We start from the raw sequence: 22,545 nt of genomic DNA, 5'->3' as shown, positions 1-22,545 counted from the left end.
TTAAATGATCAATAGTGCTCCACTCATCAAAGTATACAATAATGTTTATGATGCTTTCAGATGCACATTTTGATTAATGAAAAAAGGCGTTAGCAAATATAGTTCACGCCAATTAACCCATCGTGTGGACATTTTCAGTGATTACCTAGTACATTCAGTTATGCACCATATCAGAGTTAAAAAGCGAAATAGACTTATTCCGATTAGGGATAAACGACTATAATTATGTCAATTTCGTCAATTTAGGCTATGTGTTGGATGAAAATGGTCAGGCACCACAGACCTTCCCAGTGTCTGTAGGAAATATAGAAAGGGTGCTCACTCAATCTGGCCCTGTTATTCCCTCTCTGGCTGTTCCCTACCTCACGCGGAGGTTGGCACCCTAAAATCCTGTGCAAGTGGCGCCCCCACTCGTCGGTGGCTTTCCCTAAATTATATTTACCTGAAGTGTATTGAAAACAGGGATGTACTGTCTTTCACTCCCACAAAAGGATTCATTTAGAGGGAAACTTTTAACTCCCCCTCCTTTATAAGACTGTGTAGTTCTTTAAATGATAAGCCGGTGGATTCCTTTATTACCCCAATGTGCTGCTGCAGCATTTTCAAATCTGAAAGTGCATTTAGTTAAGAGAATGCACTTCCAGCTCTATAGCATCAAGCAGTATTCCCTGCAGACCATCAGCATCCGCTGGTTTATTTACCGGTCATTGCTGCATACCAGATAAAAAAAAATCAACCAAATGACTTTGGCCCTAGGCAGGGATTTCAGTTTAAAAAGGAGCGTTAACTTAACTGCTTTATCTTGGCTGGGTGTCAAAAATGGGAGATACTCCATACCGTTTTACTCCATACCATTTTTTAAATTATTTATTGAAATATTTTTTTTTTATAAATGTCATGGAAACGTATCTATTCTTGATAACCAGCCATGATAAAGCTGACAGATTAGGGTTGCAGTCTGCAGTTGTCCGTTTTGCCATGCTAGTTATCAAAAATAGAGAGAAACCCATGCTGTTTTTTCTAATTCGTTTATTTATAGCTCAGGTGCTGTCGGAAGAATACTCCCATCAGCTGTGCCTGCTCTTGCTGTTATTATCAGCAGTAGGCATAGGCTGATGGGATTAGCATTCTCTCATCAATCGATGCCTTTGAAACCTGAGGTAAACTTCACCGCTGGACACAGCTAATGGCTCATGCTGTCAACAGCATGGGAACCGTAGCTCTCTGAAACCCAGTAATAGTGATCAGATGCAGAGTTTGCAGCACTGTCATGCAGATGACAGCATGGCAAAAAAAGGATTATTCAGGCCCCCTACTGATTTGAATGGGGTCCGGGTTCTGGTACTGTTCTAGAATCCAAGCTGAACTTTTTTTTAAAGCGTCCGGCCTAACCCACCAGACCCGAACATCCAGGAGTTTGCCCATAACTAATTACTGCACTTCTAGTGGTGTTATTTCACTCTCTGTATGAAGGCCTAAAACAACACCAGTCTTAAAATATTTAAATGAAATAAAAGCAGTATCTCTATTTCAAATTGTGAATGCTGCATAGTTCTTATTTCGCTTTAAAGACTCAATGAAAATTAATGATTGTTTATTTATGACTAGGACAGATATATCGCCATCTGGTTCAATGAGGATCATTTCTGATCTTACAGTATGTTTACACACTTGAATTATAATTGGCTAAGTCTTATCTCTTCCAAACTAAACATTTCTATAAAGATTTAAAAAGGATTTTAAAAATCATCATGTTTAGGTTGCTTTTGTTAATTTATAAACAATCAATATTTTTAAATTGATATAGTTCGGTGTGAAAATATATTTACTGTAAATGAGCGAATAACAGCTTACCTAGACAAATAAGGGCCTACATATGGAAACCAATGGAAATGAAGAAAAACGTGAATGCACAAATGATGATACCTTCTGAAAGAATAGAAAATATTAAATTCCTCATCATTTTTTTTCATATTTCACATTCATAATATTATGTGAACTGAAACATGCAAAGGAAACATACTAAAGTATTTACAGTATAAATATGAATTTCATACGTTGTCAAACAGATGTCTTAAACCTGATGAAACTGCAGACTTACTTTGAAAATTGATGTCTCAATGGCAGTAAAATAAAATGAGATGTATAATGATATCATAATAAGCATTTTATGAGGTCAGCTAAAGATTAATGGATCTCATAGGCCCAAATCTATTCAACCTCCATCATCCCAGCCTGTCAGCTTCAGCATGTAGTGAGCAGTATAACATTACAGCAGCGGCGAGGAGGGACACTTTGGCATTGTTAATCAGCCTGGAAGGACAGAGATTGACTTTGCCCTTTCCTTATACAACATACAGCCATTTTAATGGATTTTCTAAGTACACCATCATCAGATCTATAAATTTGCTTTAAAAGAGTAGAACTCTTAATTGCTTATGTTAAGAATTGTTTTGTAAAGTATCATATATTCAACTTAAGGATTTATCTCTTGAATAGCAATGTGTCCGTGGTTAGGTGCACTTTCACAGTACCAGCATTGTTGATGGCCTGGGTAATGTTGCTTGTCTAGTGTCGTGATGGCAGACCGGGAGAAATAGTGCCGGGTGGGAATCGAGTACCTTGTTACAGTCACCGCCATCAGGTTGTGGAAAGCGTCTGTTTCCCATGAGCCTAGAATGTAACATTTCGAGCGCAAGCAGATGAGAAATTTGTGAATTTAGTACTGTGGCCTGTGAGGCTTTGGCTGCGTCTTTTTGCTTAGGGTCCAATGACTAGGATGTGGACAACTGAATGATGCGCTGGGACAAGGATGTAGACGCGCTTGATGATGGTGCAATTTGACTTTGGTCAGCGACAGGTGCAAGACAGGAGGCATCTTCACATGCACTGTGGACAGGGGATTGGTTTGCACACACAACAGTGGAAGAAGCAATGGTATCACCCGCAAACACTGTTCATGGAGCCTGGTGTTCAACCAACAAAGTCTGTTGCTGTGCTGCCATGTGCCTGATCATGCTGGTGGTGGAAAGGCTAATAGTTTTACTACCCCTGCAGATGCGGCCATGGCCGGTGGTGCAAATGTCCTTTTTGGGGTTATTGGCAGAGTCTTTAAAAAACAAGAAGACTGGTAGGGGGACATTCATTGTCGCCCTCTACCACACTACGTCCTCACCTCGACACCTGTCTTTCACTGTTCCACAAGTCTCTGTTCTAGGACCCCTACTCTTCTCCATCTACACCTTCGGCATGGGCCAGCTGATTTAATGGTACGGTTTGCAATATCATCACTACGCCAATGCCACAAAAATCTACCTATCTGTACCTGACATCACCTCCTTACTGACCAAAATCACACGTCTTCAGGCATAATCAGCCTTCTTTTCAGCTCTCTTTCAAAAAGTGGACATGAAGAAATCAGAATACATCATCTGTCAATCATCTCACACTGAGTACACCAGAGAGCTGTGTATGCCTCATTCGGTACCAATTTAGTAAGAGGTAAACTTTGCCCTAGAGAAAATGATTTTCCAGACATTCACTGCCTTTTTGGAACATTTATGGCAGCTGTGATCTTCATCTTCTTGGTGTGGATGTGGAAATTTTCTAAGTCGTCATCAATACCATCATTGTCCATCTGTTGTAAATAAGAAATCAGGTTTTTCAAAGGGTCATGGTTATTTAAGTTTTGTAGCATTCCTTTAACAGTGTTTGCTACAATCAGACAATTATTTTTAGACTGTGACATTTGTATATTATTGGTAATATGTATGGGTGAAGATGAAGAAGCTTGTTGCACGGGTGTGTTTATAGTTACAGACGGTGCACTCCTCTTTAAGTTTAGTTTTTCATGAGCATCCATCAGTTTGTTTGTTTTTCCTCCTACACTGATCTGCTTTGTATAATTCAGCATCTCACAAACATTTTGCACTTTGCCCTTTATATAGGCACATACATGTTTAGCAACATATTTTGGACGGGCATTTCTTAGGACAAGTCTTACACAAGCATCTGGTACACCAATCTTATGACGGGCGTGAAACCGATTATGGTAATTGATAGTGGCTAAATGACAAATCATTGTTGGCTGTATCCTGGATCTCATACCTCCCATAGCCACTGCTGTTATAAATCATGTACTTTCCATTTCCTGTCATCACCATGACCGTTTTCCAGATCACTTCATGCAATGATTCGTCCCCAATATTTTTAATAAAATCCTACACCTTCCCAGCAGCAACTGTGTATGAAACCACTTAACAGTTTTGCAAGGTATTTATGATCCCCCCAAAGAATGACCACACTATGTTGATATCCACCCCCAGGGGGAAATGTTTGATAGCCCATACACTTAGTGTGTGGGCATTCCAAGTCTAGGAGACCCCTCTCCTTTAAATTGGGCACAGTTTTTAATCAGGCCTTCCTCCACGTCTCATCATTCACCGCCACTAGATCACCAGAGTTAACGTGTTCCGTGCTGCTACAGCCAGTGTCAAATTCCGAACAAGGGTGAGGGTTTTTGCTGGGCATTAAATACTTGTTATGGAAAAGGTTGAGGTGTACCACACAGGGGAAAATGTTATGAATGGGTCACCGAGGAGGAGAGCAGGCTCAGGCTAAGCGACAGAAAACCAGAGAGGTTGTTAACTAAGCAGATTGCAGACCCCTGATCCTATCCACACAACCAGCAGTAGCTGTGGAGCGTACCTATGATGATCCAAGATGCCTCGGAACAGCCGGAGAGCTAACTAAGCCTAAATCAAGAAAGGGGAAATCTAAACTGCCCCAGAGCAGACCCCAAAGGAATAGATAGCCGGTGACTCAAGATGAAAACACAACCGCAGGCAGGAAAATAGACTGAGCAAATGATGGGGCCCACACTGACTAGACAGGACAGGAATGGAAAGACACGGTCTGCAATCACGCAAAAAACCCTGCAAAAAGTCCACCACTTCTGATGCACAAAAAACACTGAAGTCGCACGACTTCGCCCCTACAATATCAGCACTCTGCCATATTCTGAAAGCAGGGCAAAAAGAGACCAATCTAACAGGGGACAAAACAAACTGGCAGAAGCAGTAACATATGGGAGGTGATTCAGCACAGCCCCAGCCGGAGCTGGCTGATCCACACAAAGCAAAGACAGACAAAACCAGATCAAATGCAAACAGAATAGCAAATTAACCACTTAGCTGAACATGCAGGGACAGAGCTGGAGACATCAGACCTCAGGAGGCAAAGGAAGAAAATCACCAGCAGGGATAGAGGGAGTCGGCGGTCTTAAATCCCAATCTGAAACCCCAGATCTCCAATCATCATCCTCATTATCAGGTGGCAAACCTCTGTTAATCAGATCAGCTCCATTACCTCCAGTAACCATCAGAGGGAGCCCAGAAAGAGAACTCGCAACACCTCTGTCCATCTGACCAGCTCCACCACCTTCAGAAATAACCAGAGGGAGGTCAGAAAGCGAATTCACAATAGTACCCCCCGGGAAGAGGGTTCACCGAACCCTCATTCACGCCACCAGGCCGATCAGGATGGGTCTGTTGAAAAGCACGAACCAATCTTTCGGCATGAATGTCAGAAGCAGAGACCCAAGAATTATCCTCCTGGCCATAACCCTTCCATTTGACCAAGTACTGGAATCTCCATCTAGCCAAATGAGAATCCAATATTTTCTCTACCTCATACTCCAAATTGCCTTTAACCAATACAGGAACAGGAGGTGCCGCCATAGGAACTACTGGCTCCACAAACCTCTTCAACAAAGATTTATGAAACATGTTATGGATCTTAAATGTAACCGGAAGAGCAAATTGGAAAGAAACGGGATTAAGGATATCCAAAATCTTATAAGGTCCAATGAATCTTGGCTTGAATTTTGGAGACACAACCTTTATAGGAATATTCTTTGAAGACAGCCAAACCATATCACCCACTTTAAACCGGGGACCAATGGTCCTATGCCGGTTGGAAAACAATTGGGCTTTTTCCTGAGAGTGGGACAACTTATCCACCACCTGGTTCCAAATCTGCTGCATTATCTCTACCACAGAGTCCACACTTGGGCAGGCGGAAGATTCCACTTGCCCTGAAGAAAATCGAGGTTGACACCCAAAGTTACAGAAAAAGGGCGACATCAAAGTGGCAGAACTAGCTCTATTGTTTAACGTGAATTCGGCCAAGGGCAAAAATGAGACCCAGTCATACTGATCAGCAGATATGGAACATCTCAAATAGGACTCCAAAGTCTGGTTTGTTCTCTCAGTCTGCCCATTGGTCTGAGGATGAAATGCAGAGGAGAAAAATAACTAAATTCCCAGTTTGGAACAAAAAGCTCTTCAAAATCTGGAAACAAACTGGACTCCTCTGTCCGACACAATGTTCTCAGGAATCCCGTGCAACCGAACCACCTGTTGTAAAAACAAGGGCACCAACTCAGAAGAAGATGGCAACTTTGGGAGTGATACAAGATGGACCATCCTAGAAAATCTATCACAAATCACCCAGATAACAGTCATTCTTTGAGAGACAGGAAGATCGGAAATAAAATCCATTGAAATATGGGTCCATGGCCTCCTGGGCACCGGCAGGGGCATCAACAACCCACAAGAATGAGAACAGGGCTTGGACCGAGAAAAAGTCCCACGGGACTGCACAAAATTCCTGACATCATGCGATAAGGCAGGCCACCAAAAAGATCGACTCACCAAATCTCTGGTGCCAAAAATACCTGGATGACCAGCCAATGCGGAGCAATGAATTTCAAACATTACTCTTTTCCTCCACTGGTCAGGGACATACAATTTTCCCATAGGGCAACATTCAGGTTTGTCTTCCTGAAATTCCTCGAGGGCACGTCTCAAATCGGGTGAGATGGTGGAAAGAACTACACCCTCATTTAGAATGGTAGTAGGCTCGGTCACAGCAAGAGAATCCGCAAAGAAACTCCTAGAAAGGGCATCCGCCTTAACATTCTTAGTGCCAGGAAGAAAAGAGACCACAAAATTAAAATGTGTGAAAAACAAGGCCCACCTAGCCTGTCTAGGATTCAAGCATTTGGCTGATTCAAGAGAAATCAAATTCTTGTGGTTGGTGAGGACCACAACTTGATGTCTAGCTCCCTCCAACCAATGTCTCCACTCTTCAAATGCCCATTTCCTGGCCAACAATTGCCGATTCCCCCCATCATAGTTACATTCAGATGGGGAGAATTTTCTAGAAAAGAAGGCACAGGGATTCTTCTTAGAAGTCACAGGATCTTTTTAGGAAAAAATGGCTCCTGCACATCTCAGAAGCATCTACCTCCACCTGAAATGGGAGTGAGACATCAGGTTGCCGTAGAACCGGAGCAGAAGTGAATCTCCGCTTAAGCTCCTGAAATGCCGAAACTGCCTCTGGAGACCAATTTACCACATCAGCGCTCTTTTGGTCAGATCAGTCAGTGGTTTAACAATACCAGAAAAATTACTTATAAATTAACGGTAGAAATTAGCAAAACCCAAAAACTTCTGGAGAGCCTTCAAAGAAGTGGGCTGAACTCAATCATAAATGGCCTGTATCTTGGCCGGGTCCATTTCAATAGCAGACGGGGACAATATAAATCCCAAAAATGAAATCGTCTGTACACCAAAGAGGCACTTCGATCCCTTAACATAAAGAGAATTATCCCTAAAAATCCGGAACACAGTCCGGACATGTTCCACATCACTGGAAAAGATCAAAATATCATACAGATAAATGATCAAAAACATCCACAAAGTCCCGGAAAATGTCGTTCATAAATGATTGGAAGACAGAAGGGGCATTAGTGAGCCCATAAGGCATCACCAGGTACTCAAAATGTCCCTCCAGAGTATTAAATGCCATCTTCCATTCATCCCCGTGCTTGATGCGAATAAGAATATACACCCCCCTGAGGTCAAGTTTGGTTAACCAACAGGCACTTTTAACTCTGGAAAATAAATCAGAAATCAGGGGTAACGGGTACTGATATATTTTACAGTGATTTTGTTAAGGGAGCGATAGTCAAAACATGGTCTTAATGAACCATCTTTCTTGGCCACAAAAAACCCCAGCACCTAAAGGTGAAGAGGATGGTCTAATATGACCCTTCACCAGCGACTCCTTGATATAAGATCGTATAGCATCATGTTCGTGTACCGATAAGTTGAAAAGCCGACCCTTGGGAAATTTACACCCGGGCATTAACTCAATTGCACAGTCATAACTCCTATAAGGAAGCAAAGACGCAGACTTACTCTCACTAAATACATCAGAAAAATCAGCCAAATAGTCAGGAATATGATGAGACTGGGGAGAGGTGGAGAAAACATGAGTGTCACTAAAAACACATTGACAACCCCACCTCACCACAGACACCAATTTCCAATCCAAAACAGGATTATGAGTTTGCAACCAAGGAAAACCCAGAGCAATATTGCAAATTTTGCAACACCAAAAATTTACAATTTTCTTAGTGGTCCGGGGTGACGCGCATTATCACCTGGGTCCAAACCTCAGGTTTATTCTCTGCCAAAGAAGTAGCATCAATACCCCTCAAAGGGATAGGAGTCCGCAGGGGTATCATGGGAAAACTACAACTTTTAGCAAAGTCCAAATCCATCAGATTCAAAGCTGCTCCTGAATCTACAAAAGCCTTAGCGGAAAATGTAGACAAGGAGCAGATCAGGGTAATTGCCAACAGCAACTTAGGCTGTACACTGCCCACCGCAAATGTGTGAGAAAAACGCTTTTCTCATTTAGGGCAGACAGAAATAGTATGAGAGGCGTCCCCACAGAAAAAACGCAGCTTATTATGCCTTCTAAACTTCTGACGTTGCGCCCTAAACAAAACCCTATCACAATGCATGGGTTCAGACGTTCGTTCGAAAGGCGGCAACACCTCTCTTGTAGTTTTACGTTCACGTAAACACCGATCAATTTGAATGGCAAATGACATAGAGTCATCTAGACCAGAGGGAACAGGAAATCCCACTATAACATCTTTTACGGTTTCTGCCAAACCCTTCCGAAAGAGAACTGCAAGGGAATCGTCATTCCATTTAGTAAGGACCACCCACTTTTGGAATTTTTGACAATATAACTTTGCAGAATCCTGACCCTGGTTCAATGCCAATAAGGTTTTCTCAGCTTGATCAATAGCATTAGGGTCATCATACAACAACCCCAAGGCTTGAAAAAACGCATCCACTTTAGCCACAATAGGATCTCCGGGTGTCAAAGAAAAGGCCCAATCCTGGGATCGCTGTGCAGCAAGGAAATGACAATTTTAATTTGCTGCACAGAGCTCCCCGATGAGTTAGGTTTCAAAGCAAAAAATAGTTTACAATTATTCTTAAAATTCAAAAATTTAGACCGATCCCCAGAAAACACATCAGGAGTAGGGATTTTTGGTCCCCGCACTTCAGCAGCGAGCTGCTCAACACGATCAGACAATTGCTTAGTCTCCATTTAGAGAAAGAAAAAAAAAATCTCCTCCTGAAGCCCCAGAAAAAAAAGAGGAAAAAATATATAAAAAAATTCTGACACTTTTTTTTTAAATTCTTTCCTTCTTTAGAGTACCCTAGAGTCTACAGTTGAGCTGGAGATTCTGTTATGAATGGGTCACTGAGGAGGAGAGCAGGCCCAGGCTAAGCCACAGAAAACCAGAGAGGTTGGTAACTAAGCAGATTGCAGACTCCTGATCCTATCCACACTACTAGAGGTAGCTGTGGAGCGTACCTACGATGATCCTAGACGCCTCGGCACAGCTGGAGAGCTAACTAAGCCTAAAGCAAGAAAGGGGAAATCTAAACTGCCCCAGAGCAGACCCGAAAGGAATAGATAGCCCCCAAACATATATTGTCAGTGAGACAAGATGAAAACACAACCGCAGGCAGGAAAACAGACTGAGCAAATGATGGGGCCCACACTGACTAGACAGTACAGGAAAGGAAAGACACTGTCTGCAATCATGCAAAAAACCCTGCAAAAGTCCAACACTTCTGATGCACAAAAACACTTAAGTCGCACGACTTCGCCCCCACTATATCAGCACTCAGATATATTCTGAAAGCAGAGCAAAAAGAGACCAATCTAACAGGGGACAAAACAAACTGGCACAAGTAGTAACATTTGGGCAGTGATTCAGCACAGCCCCAGCCGGAGCTGGCTGACCCGCACAAAGAAAAGATAGACAAAACCAGATCAAATGAAAACAGAATAGCAAATTAACCACTTAGCTGAACATGCAGGGACAGAGCTGGAGACATCAGACCTCAGGAGGCACAGGAAGAAAATCACCAGCAGGGATAGAGAGAGTCGGCTGTCTTAAATCCCAGTCTGAAACCCCAGATCTCCAATCGTCATTCTCATTATCAGGTGGCAAGCCTCTGTCAATCAGATCAGCTCCATTACCTCCAGTAACCACCAGAGGGAGCCCAGAAAGAGAACTTGCAAACCCTCTGTCAATCTGACCAGCTCCACTACCTTCAGTAATAACCAGAGGGAGGCCAGAAAGCGAATTCACAATAGGAAAATGTTTGACAGCCAACACACTTAGTGTATGGGCATTCCTAGTTTAGGAGACCCGCTCCTTTAAATTGGGCATAGTTTTTAATCAGGCTTTCCTCCACGTCTCATCATCTGCCGCTACTAGATCACCAGCATTAACGTGTTTCGTGCTGCTACAACCAATGTACAATTCCTAACAAGCGTGGGTGATTTTGCTGGTTGTAAAATATTTGTTATGGAAAAGGTTGAGGAGTACCCCACAGGGGAAATGTTTACCAGCCCATACACTTAGTGTATGGGCATTACAAGTCTAGGACACAGGCTCCTTTTTAATGGTAGATTTTTGGTTAAGAGGCCCTCCTCCTTGTTTCTTCCAAAGGGGGATTGTGGTTATTGCAGTGCATATGACTTGGTAGCAGGGCAGGCCTTGCAGTCAATGCATAAGAAAACAGAATGGGACTGCAAAATGAATAATGTGAAGTGGATTTTCCTGGTCCCATCCAGTGCCTGTGTTCAAAGGCATATTGGGGTGACTATGACTTGGCAGCAGGGCAGGCCTTGCAGTCAATGCATAAGAAAAAAGTTTGGGATTACGAAATGAATAATGTGAAGTAGATTTTCCAGTGGCCATCCAGTACATGGCTTGAAAAGCTAATTGGGGTACATGTAACTTTGGGGAAAGCCAGGTCAAGCTTTCAATGCAACATTTTTTCTGGAAGCCCTCCTGGACCTTTTGTGAAAGGGGTATTGGGGTACATTGTTATTCTTGGCAGCCCAATCACTCACACTGCATAGACAATAACAGTTTAGAAGACCCACTGTTTAATAATGGCCCTTTAAGAAGATTAATGCTGCCTGATGCCACGGTAAAAATAGGCTCTGTGACTCCAAGAGTCCCTCATTCATAAATGAAACAAGGTGGGCCTGCTTTTGTGTCACACACCAAATGGCCAGCTAGGTTTGTTAAATGTTACAATGACATTTCCCAGTGAATGCATTTGTATTGGTTGAAAGCAATGTTAAGGTTGAAAAACGCTTCAAAAACGCAGCGTCTGAACATAACCCAAGTGGTGGAGGAACATTTTGGTCTGGGGTTATTTATTTTGCCTTATATGCAAGTCATTAACCTGAAAGGATGTACCTTAACATATTTCCCAGCAAAATCCGTTTTGGTTTTGTTTTGGTATGTTTTTTGATGCACTGGTAAAAATGGCATGAAACTCTGACAACATTGGTTAAAGCTGTAAACTAGGAGTCAGAAATGCTTCCAGGGGCGATCCCCATAATGTTCCCGTGTCATTTGAGCAGTGTTTCCATCATTTTCAGACATTTTTAGACCTTAAAAGGACCCCCCGGGGGGATCGCAGTAAAAATGCTTGGGTCTCCCATAGACTTACATTGGACTCGTTGTTCTGTCCGAGTACCCGAGTATTCCAGTTTGCTGAGCAACATGCAACCAAGCATTTTAGTGCTCGCTCATCACTAGTCAGCGGCCATTAAACAAAGAAGAACTGCATAAATTTTTGCGCCAGAAGACTGATGGAAAGCATACCATGACGCATGAAAGCTGTTATTAAAAATCATGGTTATTCTACAAAATATTGATTTCTGAACTCTTCCTGAATTAAAACATTAGTATTGTTGTTTCTAATTGATTATGAACTTGTTTTCATTGCATCATTTGAGATCTGAAAGCACTGCTTTTTTTTTTTAATTTTGACCTTCCCTCCTTTTCAGAAAAAAAAATTGAAATTTGTTGCTTGGAAATTTGGAGACATGTTGTCAGAAGTTTATAGACTAAAAGAACACTTTACATTTTACTCAAAAATGTACCTATAAAGAGAAAAATCAGACAAACTGAAGTGGTCTCTTAATTTTCGCCAGAGCTGTATATATATATATATATATATATATATATATATATACAGTGAAGGAAATAAGTATTTGATCCTTCTGTCAACCAAGACTCAATACTTAAGACTTGGTAGCAAAACTCTTGTTGGCAAGAAAAACAGTCAGAAATTTTTTGTAGTTGATGATGAGTTTTGCGCACATGTCAGGAGGAATTTTGGTCCACTCTTGTTTGTAGGTCATCTCGAAATCCTTAAGATTTTGAGGCTGTAGCTTGGCAACTTGGAGCTTCAACTCCCTTCACAAGTTTTCTATGGGATTAAGGTCTGGAGACTGACTAGGCCACTCCATGACCTTAAGGTGCTTCTTTTTGAGCCACTCCTTTGTTGCCTTGGCTGTAAGTTTTGGGTCATTGTCTTGTTGGAAGACCCAGCAACGACCCATTTTAAATGTTCTGGTGGAGGGAAGGAGATTGTCACTCAGGATTTTATGATACATGGCTCCAACCTTTCTCCCATTGATGCTGTGAAGTAGTCCTGTGCCCTTAGCAGAGAAACACCCCCAAAACATAATGTTTCCACCTCCATGCTTGACAGTGGGAATGATGTCGTTTGGGTCATAGGCAGCATTTCTCTTCTTTCAAACACGGCAAGTTGAGTTAAAGCCAAAGAGCTCAATTTTTGCCTCACCTTCTCCCAATCACTAACAGAAACATCCAGGTGTTCAATGGCAAACTTCAGACAGACCTGCACATGTGCCTTCTTGAGCATGGGGACCTTGAAGGCACTGCAGGATTTTAAACATTTAAGGCTTAATGTTTTACCAATGGTTTTCTTGGTGATTATGGTCCCAGCTGCTTTCAGATCATTAACAAGTTCTCCCCATGTAGTTTTAGGCTGACCTCATGATCAAGGATAGCCCACGAGGTGATATTTTGCATGGTGCCCCAGATCAATGTCGATTGACAGTCATTTTGTTTTTCTTCTGTTTTTTTTACTATTGCACCAACAGTTGTCTCCGTCTCACCCAGCACCATATGTATGATTTTGCAGCCAATTCCAGCTTTGTGCAGGTCTATGATCTTACCTCTGACATCCTTAGTAAGCTCTTTGGCCTTGCCCATGTTGCAGACTGTATTTAATGCAAGTTGATTAGGAGTGTCTAACTGGTCTGTAGGAGCCAGAACTTTTTATGGTTGGTAGGGGATCAAATACTTATTTCTCACTGCAAAATGCAAATGAATTTAAATAAATTATACAATGTGATTTTCTGGATTTTATTTTTGATATTCTTTCTCTCAATGTTAAAATTAACCTACACTTATTCATGTCTTTGTCAGTGGGAAAACTTACAAAATCAGCAAGTGATCAAATAATTATTTCCTTCACTGCATATATACACAGTTGTGTACAAGTGTTTGCTCCTTAAAAGTTTCAGATCACCAAACAAATTTAAATATTAGACAAATATAACACAAATAAAACACATGTAGACACAGAATGCAGTGATTAAATGAAGGTCCCTATTATTAAGGGAAAAAGAAATCCAAACCTGCAGGGCCTTGTGTTAAAAAGTTATCACACCCCCTTAACAAGCCCCCTTTTAGTAGATAAACTAACTGTGGTTTATCACATCTTTGGGAACAGAGTTCAAATTCGCTAGCTACATCCAGACCTGATCAATGCCACACCAGTTCATAGTCAAGAAATCACTAAAATAGGACCTGCCTGACAAAGTGATCCAAAGAAATTCTGGAACAAATAAGAAGCAAAATAATTGAGATCTATCAGTGTTGAAAAGGTTATAAAGCCATTTATAAAGCTTTGGGACTCCAGCAAACCACCGTCAGAGCCATTATCAACAAATGGTGAAATATGGTACAGTGGTGAACTTTCCCAAGAGTGGTTGGCCGACCAAAATTACCCCAAGAACGCAATGATAACTCATTAAAGAGGTCACAAAATTGTAGATCTGCACAAGGCTTTGATGGGCTACAAGACAATAGACAAGCAGCTTGATGATAAGACAACTGTTGACACAATTATTAGAAAATGGACTGTCAATTTTCCTAGGTTTGGTGGCCATGCAAGATCTCGCCTCCTTGAATAAGGATAATTCTGAGAAGGGTCAGGAATCAGCCCAGAGCTACATGGGAATGACCTGAAGAGAGCTGGTACCATAGTCTTAAATATTATCATTAGTAAAACACTACTCTGTCATGGAATAAAATCCTGCAGGGCACGGAAGGTCCCCCTGCTCACTCCAGCACATATCCAGGCCCGTTTGAAGTTTGCCAATGACCATCTGGATGATCCAGTAGAGGCATAGGAGAAGGTCATGTGGTCAGATGAGACCAAAATAGAACTTTTTGGAATCAATTCCACTGGCTGTGTTTGGAGGAAGAAGAAGGATGAGTACAACTCAAAGAACATCATCCCAACCGTGAAGCATGGTGGAGAAAGCATCATAATTTAGGGATGCTTTTCTGCAAAGGGGACAGGATCACTGCATGTATTGAAGGGAGAATGGATGGGGTCATGTATTGCAAAATTGTTGCGAGAAACCTCCTTCCCTCAGTAAAAGCATTGAAGATGTGTCATGGTTGGGTCTTCCAGCATGACAATGACCCAAACACACAGCTAGGGCAACTAAGGAGTGGATTCATAAGAAGAATTTCAAGGTCCTCGAGTTGCCTAGCCAGTCCCCAAACCTGAACTCAATAGAAAATCAAACTCGCCTGACCTTAATCCCATAGAGAATCTATGGGGTATTGTCAAGAGGAAGAAGAGAGACACCAGACCCAACAATGCAGATGAGCTGAAGGCTGCTATCAAAGCAACCTGCGCTTTCATAAGAACTCAGGTCCACAGGTTGATCGCCTCCATGCCACGCCGCATTGATGCAGTAATTGATGCAAAAGGAGCCCCGACCAAGTATTGAGTGCATTTACTGAACATACATTTCAGTAGGCCAACATTTTGGATTTTAAGATCATTTTTTCAAGCTGGATTTATAAAGTATTTTAGTTTACTGAGATTTGGGGTTTTCATTGGCTGTAAGCCATAATCATCAACATTAACATAAATAAACACTTGAAATACATTACTCTGTTTGTAATGACTCCATATAATATTAGTTTCACTTTTTGAATTGAAGAACTGAAATAAATTAACGTTTTGATCATATTCTAATTTTGTGAGAAGCCCCTGTATATAAATTTTTTACAACAGATTTCTTAACATTATAGAGTGGTTAATCCTTATTATAAACTCTTATTTTTGCAAACTCACAAAGTACTTATTATCTTTAGTTTGAAGCAACATTCTCAAAGATACAGTACTACCCTTTTCCCCATGAGAAATATTGCAGAATGTTCAGCTTTATTCTTCAAGAAAACACTTCTAATCTATCAAACATTTATAAGATGCAGGCAAGAATTTGTGCAAATAAAAATACCAAGTTTGCTCACTGCAACAGTAACTCACAGCGACCTTTCTGTTTGTTTCCATATGCTCTGCATCTGCCAAGTAAAGCTGCTTAATCGGTTTTCTAAATCTGAAACAACACTTATTGCTGAAAAAATGTTTATTGTCTTGGAGATCCACAGGGTTTGTTTCTACAAAAAAAAAATGATTATATATGAATTTATTCAAGAAATATAAAACAAATATTCTCCATATATAGCTAAAATCTAATAGTGTGACAGACTAAAGATAACATGCAGGGAGCTGCAAGAAAGAAGGATTTTTTTTAAAGGGCATGTAAACTTTATTTTAAACATTACTATTTTTGAGAAAGACAATTATTGTGTGCTGTATACCAGTATGGTGTAAAAAATTATAAAATGAAAAACTATCTGTAATGCAATCTACCTTGAAAGTTTTTCTTAATTTGTTAAAATATTTTAAAACAGTTCAGAATGGCATAAAAATAATAATATATAAAACATTCACCCTCCTTTCCCATTTGAGCACTTCTCAAGCACCCAGTTGGTCCACCTCAACTCTTTGATCAGCCAGACACCCGCCTCAGCCAATAATTGGCCAATTCATTTACATGTCTGCATTGGATGGCGTTGCTGCAGCAGAAAATAGCGAATACCTTTGGGATTTTTTCCAAAAAATACATTTTGTCAAAATTGCTAACCAAATTAATGATAATGCAAAACAATAATACCATACAATTAACCCCTGAATGACTGCAGATGCACCTTTTAATGGCAGTTATTAAGAAGCCTTATTCCTCGGGGCTGCTTTTTAACGGCATTGAGGAATAAGAGACTAGCGCCACCCAGCGGGTGCAATTCCTCCGAATGACAGCTGTACATGGCTGCCCTGGCCAGTTTTGTTACTGATCAGGGCTAGTTAACCTCTTAATTACCATTGACAGTGGTATCTAAGTAAGGGTGGTCAAAAGTGGTTAAAAGACCCCAATTGGCAGGATTTTATCTGCGATCATAATTGCAGGTGCTAATCGCTAGAATGATATCGTGAGGTCATCTTATGGCCTCTGGGTATGGTGAACTGTAAGATCCTGCTATAAGCAGGGCCTTACATCATCAGTCAGTTAGTTACTGACAGATCTCATGGACTACACGGGTACTGTAATGACGAGACCAGTGAACAAGGTACAAAATATGCATGTCCCAGAGTTGGACTAAGTGAAAAGTGAAAAAGTAAAATAAATTATGTAAAAAAGTAAAAAAATGGCAAATAGCTAGTGTTGAGTGATGCAAGTCAGTGGTACACAAACATCGGAATGAAAATAAACCCTTTCTTTCCTTGCACATCCAGTTCGGGAGGGGGGAAGAGTGTGGGCGGTGCGTAGGCGGAGACTGTGCGTGTCTGTGTGTGCGGGTGGGGTCTGTACGGGCCTCTCGGGGGTCTGTGCGGGCCTGCCGGGGGTCTGTGCGGGCCTGCCAGAGGTCTGTACGGGCCTGCCGGGGGTCTGTGTGGGCTGCCAGGGATCTGTGCGGGCCTGCCAGGGGGTCTGTGCGGGCTGCCAGGGGTCTGTACGGGCCTGCTTTGGGTCTGTGCAGGCCTGCCGGTGGTCTGTGCAGGCCTGCCGGGGGTCTGTGCGGGCTGCCGGGTGTCTGTGCGGGCCTACCTGGGGTATGTGCGGGCCTGCCGGGGGTCTGTGCAGGCCTGCCGGGGGTCTGTACGGGCCTGCCGGGGGTCTGTGTGGGCCTGCTGGGGGTCTGTGCAGGCCTCTCGGGGGTCTTTGTGTCTGTGTACAGGCATCTTACATACTACATACATACTACATACATACTACATACTACATACATACTACATACAATACATTCATACAATACAGTACATATAACATAGAGTACATACTCACCATCACTTGTCAATTTGATCCCCGAAGCCAGTGTCATCTGTAAAAAAATATTAAAATAACAAACAAACAATATACTCCCTGATCCACAGAAATCCACGAGTGTTCCACGACGATCTCCCATGGAGAACAGCAGCATCAGCTGATGCGATCGCTCTCTAGGGGATCCAGGAATACAATGACGGGAGGAAGGTATCCTTCTGCACTGTATTCCTCCACCACTGTAAAAAAATAGTCCCTAGTCTCACTTTTGGCATTGCTGTGTGAGAAAGTTCCCACGCAGCTTTTGCCATAAAGTGAGACCAGTGAACTATAGTGACCTCTCAGTGATGCACTGCAAGAGCCATTGTCTCCTGTCAGTGTGTCACTGAAGGTACTATAGATGTCACTGTTCTATAGGGGAGATCGTCGTGGGAGACTAGTGGATTTCTGCGGATCAGGGAGTATATTGGTTGTTTGTAATTTTAATATTTTTTACAGATGACACTGGCTTCGGGGATCAAAGTGACAAGTGATGGTGAGTATGTACTCTATGTTATATGTACTGTATGTCTATATTTATGTACTGTAAGAATGTATGAATGTATTGTATGTAGTATGTATGTTGTATGTATGTTGTATGTATGTAGTATGCATGTAGTATGTATGTTTGTGCTTTGTTTTTTTTACATTCAACACATTAGCCGGATGATGGGACTACTACTGTCCCATCATTGGCTAATGTGTCAATCACTGTCATTGTAGCAGGCATAGCCCGATGGGACTTGTAGTCCCATCGGATGATGCCTGCACACACACAACCCCCGACAGACCCCCGGCAGCCTGCACAGACCCCCGGCAGGCCTGCACAGACCCCCAGCAGGCCCGCACAGACCCCCGCAGGCCCGCACAGACCTCGGGCAGGCCCGCACAGACCCCCGGCAGCCCGCACAGACCCCCGGCAGGCCGCACAGACCTCGGGCAGGCCCGCACAGACCCCCGGCAGCCCGCACAGACCCCCGGCAGGCCTGTACAGACCCCCGGCAGGCCCGCACAGACCCCCCATGGTCACGCACAGACCCCGCCCGCACACCGCCCACACTCCATTATAACGCATCATGATGACATCATTTCAGCATGCCTAACAGGATGTGCTCACACTTCTTAGGATCCTCAACTGGCTCATTGCATTATGGGAACTTCCGATTCCGGTATTCGATATTATAAAAATATCGGAACTCAGTATCGGAACTCCGATATCGCGCATATCGGCCGATACTCGATATTTGCAGTGTCGGAATGCTCAACACTACAGATAGCACACACAAATCAGGAAAATTAGACAAAACAACACCACTAAGGGGAATAATGTAACCACACCCTGTGGGCCACAAACCCAGTTGGTAGACCCCAGCCACGGCATTAGATAAGGACACTCCAAGATATATCAATTTATATGGAACAGAGAAAGAATTTTTTTTGAGAAAACAGTCCCAAAAAGGTAATAAAAAGGTATAAATTTATTGAATAAAAATATTACAATAGTAATTACAAGTACCAAAAAGTCAAGGGACAGAAAAAGACACAATAGGTCCTAAGCGCTCACATGGTTGGCATTATTTAAGCGTGGAGCCCAATTAATAATTTATGGGGTGCGAGTCTCCAGAAGCACAAGCTGGACAAAATGAATGGGGGCACTACATTATAATGGGGTGCTACACTGAATGAGAGCACAATGTATACAATGTATGGGTACTAGACTGGTATAGTTGCAATTCTCCAGAAAAAATATCATGGCATGGATGTTACAAAATATTCACTGCAGTTGTAAAATAATTACCGTAATTGAGAGCAATTTGAAGTTTCTACAATGTGGTCACCTTTGGGGTTTTTCTGCCATTCTGGCGCCTCAGGGGATGGGTAAATGTCACCTGCAAACTATTCTAGCAAAATCTGTGCTCCAAAAGCCAAATATCTCTCCAAATAGTTTCTGATGATATAGAGGACATCACCACCTTCGGGAGAAATTGCACAATAAATTGTAGGGTCCAGTTTCACCTATTAACCCTTGTGTAACTGACAAACTTGCAACAAATAAAAGAAAACAAAATTACACAAAATTACTCAATGTCGTAAAATTCAACAAGGCATCTAAGGGTTTAAAATACTTGCTACACCCCTAAATGAATTCCTTAAGAAGTGAAGTTTCTAATGTGGGGTCACCTGGGGGGGGTTTCTGCTATTCTGGCACCTCAGAGGCTCAGCTAATTGTGCCCACAATCTATTTAAATATTCACATGGAATCTGCATTCTGAAAGACAATCATAAATATTTGTCCAACATAATACACAGCACTTCAGAGAATACATAAAAATCAGAAAAACGTGTGATTCTATATGATCCCAGAAAATATGTAGAGATCAATGACATGTTAACATTTTCAGAGTAACAGGACCTGCCCTTTTTGAAAATCTCAGACATCACACTGATGGCACCCTAAATGCATTCTAGTTGTGTCTATTTTTCACTGATTTTTTGCTATAAGAATCTTCGGTAACCTCCATCAGTTTTTATTTCATTTGTGAAAAACTGATGAAACGTTGATTATACAAACTGAGACACTGATGAAAATCTGATCCTGCACAAAGATGGAAATTGGTCCTATTTCATCTTGAACATGAAAAATGGTTATTAGTTTCAAGTCTTAGGCCTCATTTAAATGAGAGTGGATTCAGTCTGTGTTTTGTTGCTGTGCACCACATAGAACCATTATAGCCAAAATGCCAGTGTACATTTCCAATTTTCTATGTTGACTGATTTTCTGCAATGAAAAAATAGCAGTATGCAATGCTTTAGGCTGGGGTTACAATTGCGAGAAACTCGCACGAGTCTTAATGCCTGGCACTGCCGCCGGCACTCGGACTGGAGCGCTCAACTGCATAGAAATACATGCAGCCGCACACTCCAGTCCCGAGTGCTGGCAGCAGTGCTGGGTATTGAGACATGAGACTCGTGCAAGTTTCTCGCAAGTGTGACCCCAGCCTAAGTCCATTTTACAAACTAGAAAAGTGTAATTAATGTTAAGGCATTTCTGCTAACAGTCTGTAATGCAGATGAGCACATAAAGTGGTGCATAGTGCCAACCACATCTGCAATTTCCAGACATGACTGGATTCAATTTCTATATCTCTATACTAAGCATGACCTTAGGGCCATGGATAACAGTCCTCTGATTACTACCCCTGGTACAATTACTTAGTCGTAATGTATAGAAGCAATATAAAGGTGATATCATTTTCTTTATGTTTAAACAAATTTATAACAAAGTCTTAAATAAATTTTGTTTGAAGAAAGCTCACCCACAGAGCCGAAATGTTGCACAAATGGGCCATAAAGGAATGGTGTGTTGCTTCCTTATTATTTTCTATTATAAGGACTGGTATGTACCTATGAAGCTTTGCACCCAACTGGAGTTTTGTTAGGTGCTGCTATTCTCTTTGTTATTTTTGTTATTATTTGTATGCAATGTGCAGATTGATTTGACCTGAAATAATTAAGATTGATCCACTAAGCTGTCTGAATATTTTCTGTGAAGTTCAGATTATGATGTCCCTACAAATCATCTGCTCGCCCTATGAAACTCACTGATAGTGCTACAGTATGTCTCAAATGACAATATGAAAACATTCATTGCTGCAACTAGCCTGGGATGTGTCCTTGCCAGGGGAACAGCTATAGGGTGTACAAAAGTAGCAGTCACATTTGGTCCTTGGTGCCCAGGAGACTGCAGTGGATGTAGAAGACATCTTAATTATAAATGGCACATTGTAGGTGAGGAGATCTGTTGCAAAGTTTGGATTGGGGAGCAAAATTGTTACATTTATATGATATTGTTCATAGCTCACAACTTTTGCTTTGAAACCAACTGTTCTTTCTTAATAATGAAAAATGGATTTTTACAAAGAAGCTTAGTAGTCACAACACTGTACAATTTCTTTGTCTTTCGAGGCCGTAAAACTACTTTTCTTTTTATTTGACATGATTTCTGACTTATGAGTTTTGTATGAATTGGATAGAAATAAGCATTAATAATTAGTTTTTATAAGGCTACCATAATAGACTTATATAGAAACCCAGATGCCATGACAGCCTGATAGATAGATTTCACAGCGCATCTATTGGAAAATGGGCACACCACTATATTAAAAAGAAAATACTAGGGCTTTTTTTAGTCTAGCTGATTACTTGCCATTACATTGATTTGATAGTGGAACCAGTGATTCGGTTGTTTCCAAAATGTCCCAGAAGCCGTTTTTCAACATGACTAAGAGTTCTACCATAGGTGGAAGCATATTCAGATTTATCTCACATTAAGTACATCTGAGACGTTGTTGCGTTCACGGGTGGCACACGTGATTTATGGTGTTGCTGTGCCATGGGGCCTAGCTTACCTAGGAATGGTGTAGGTAAGCGGCTACCCAGTTTTCACTGGAATTCCTAATGGTGGAGTCAGGCTTGAGCTGCAGGAAGCCACAAGGTACCACTCCTCGGCACTCCTCTATACTGCAGCTGCTGACCCCAAGAGTCAGGTTCATTGACATGGACTGGACTCAGAGTCAAAAACAAGACTGGATTTGGAACCTATTCAGACAGGTGTGGCCTCAGGGTTCAGATACTGCTGGAGCAGCTTCAGAGTTCAAGTACCACTGGAGCGGCTTCGGGATAACGTACCACCATACAGGAATGTGGAACAGAATCAGGATAACAAACTAACTTTAATAGATTAGGACAAGGGACCTGAAAACTACAGGGATTGCTCAGGCACCTCTCAACTGTGGAAGGTGCTTTTTATACTTG

This window comes from Dendrobates tinctorius, unplaced genomic scaffold (assembly GCF_039654945.1).
Source record: "Dendrobates tinctorius isolate UK_male_01 unplaced genomic scaffold, ASM3965494v1 ptg000098l, whole genome shotgun sequence".
Classification (NCBI taxonomy): Eukaryota; Metazoa; Chordata; class Amphibia; order Anura; family Dendrobatidae; genus Dendrobates; species Dendrobates tinctorius.
This window is presented reverse-complemented; position numbering follows the sequence as displayed.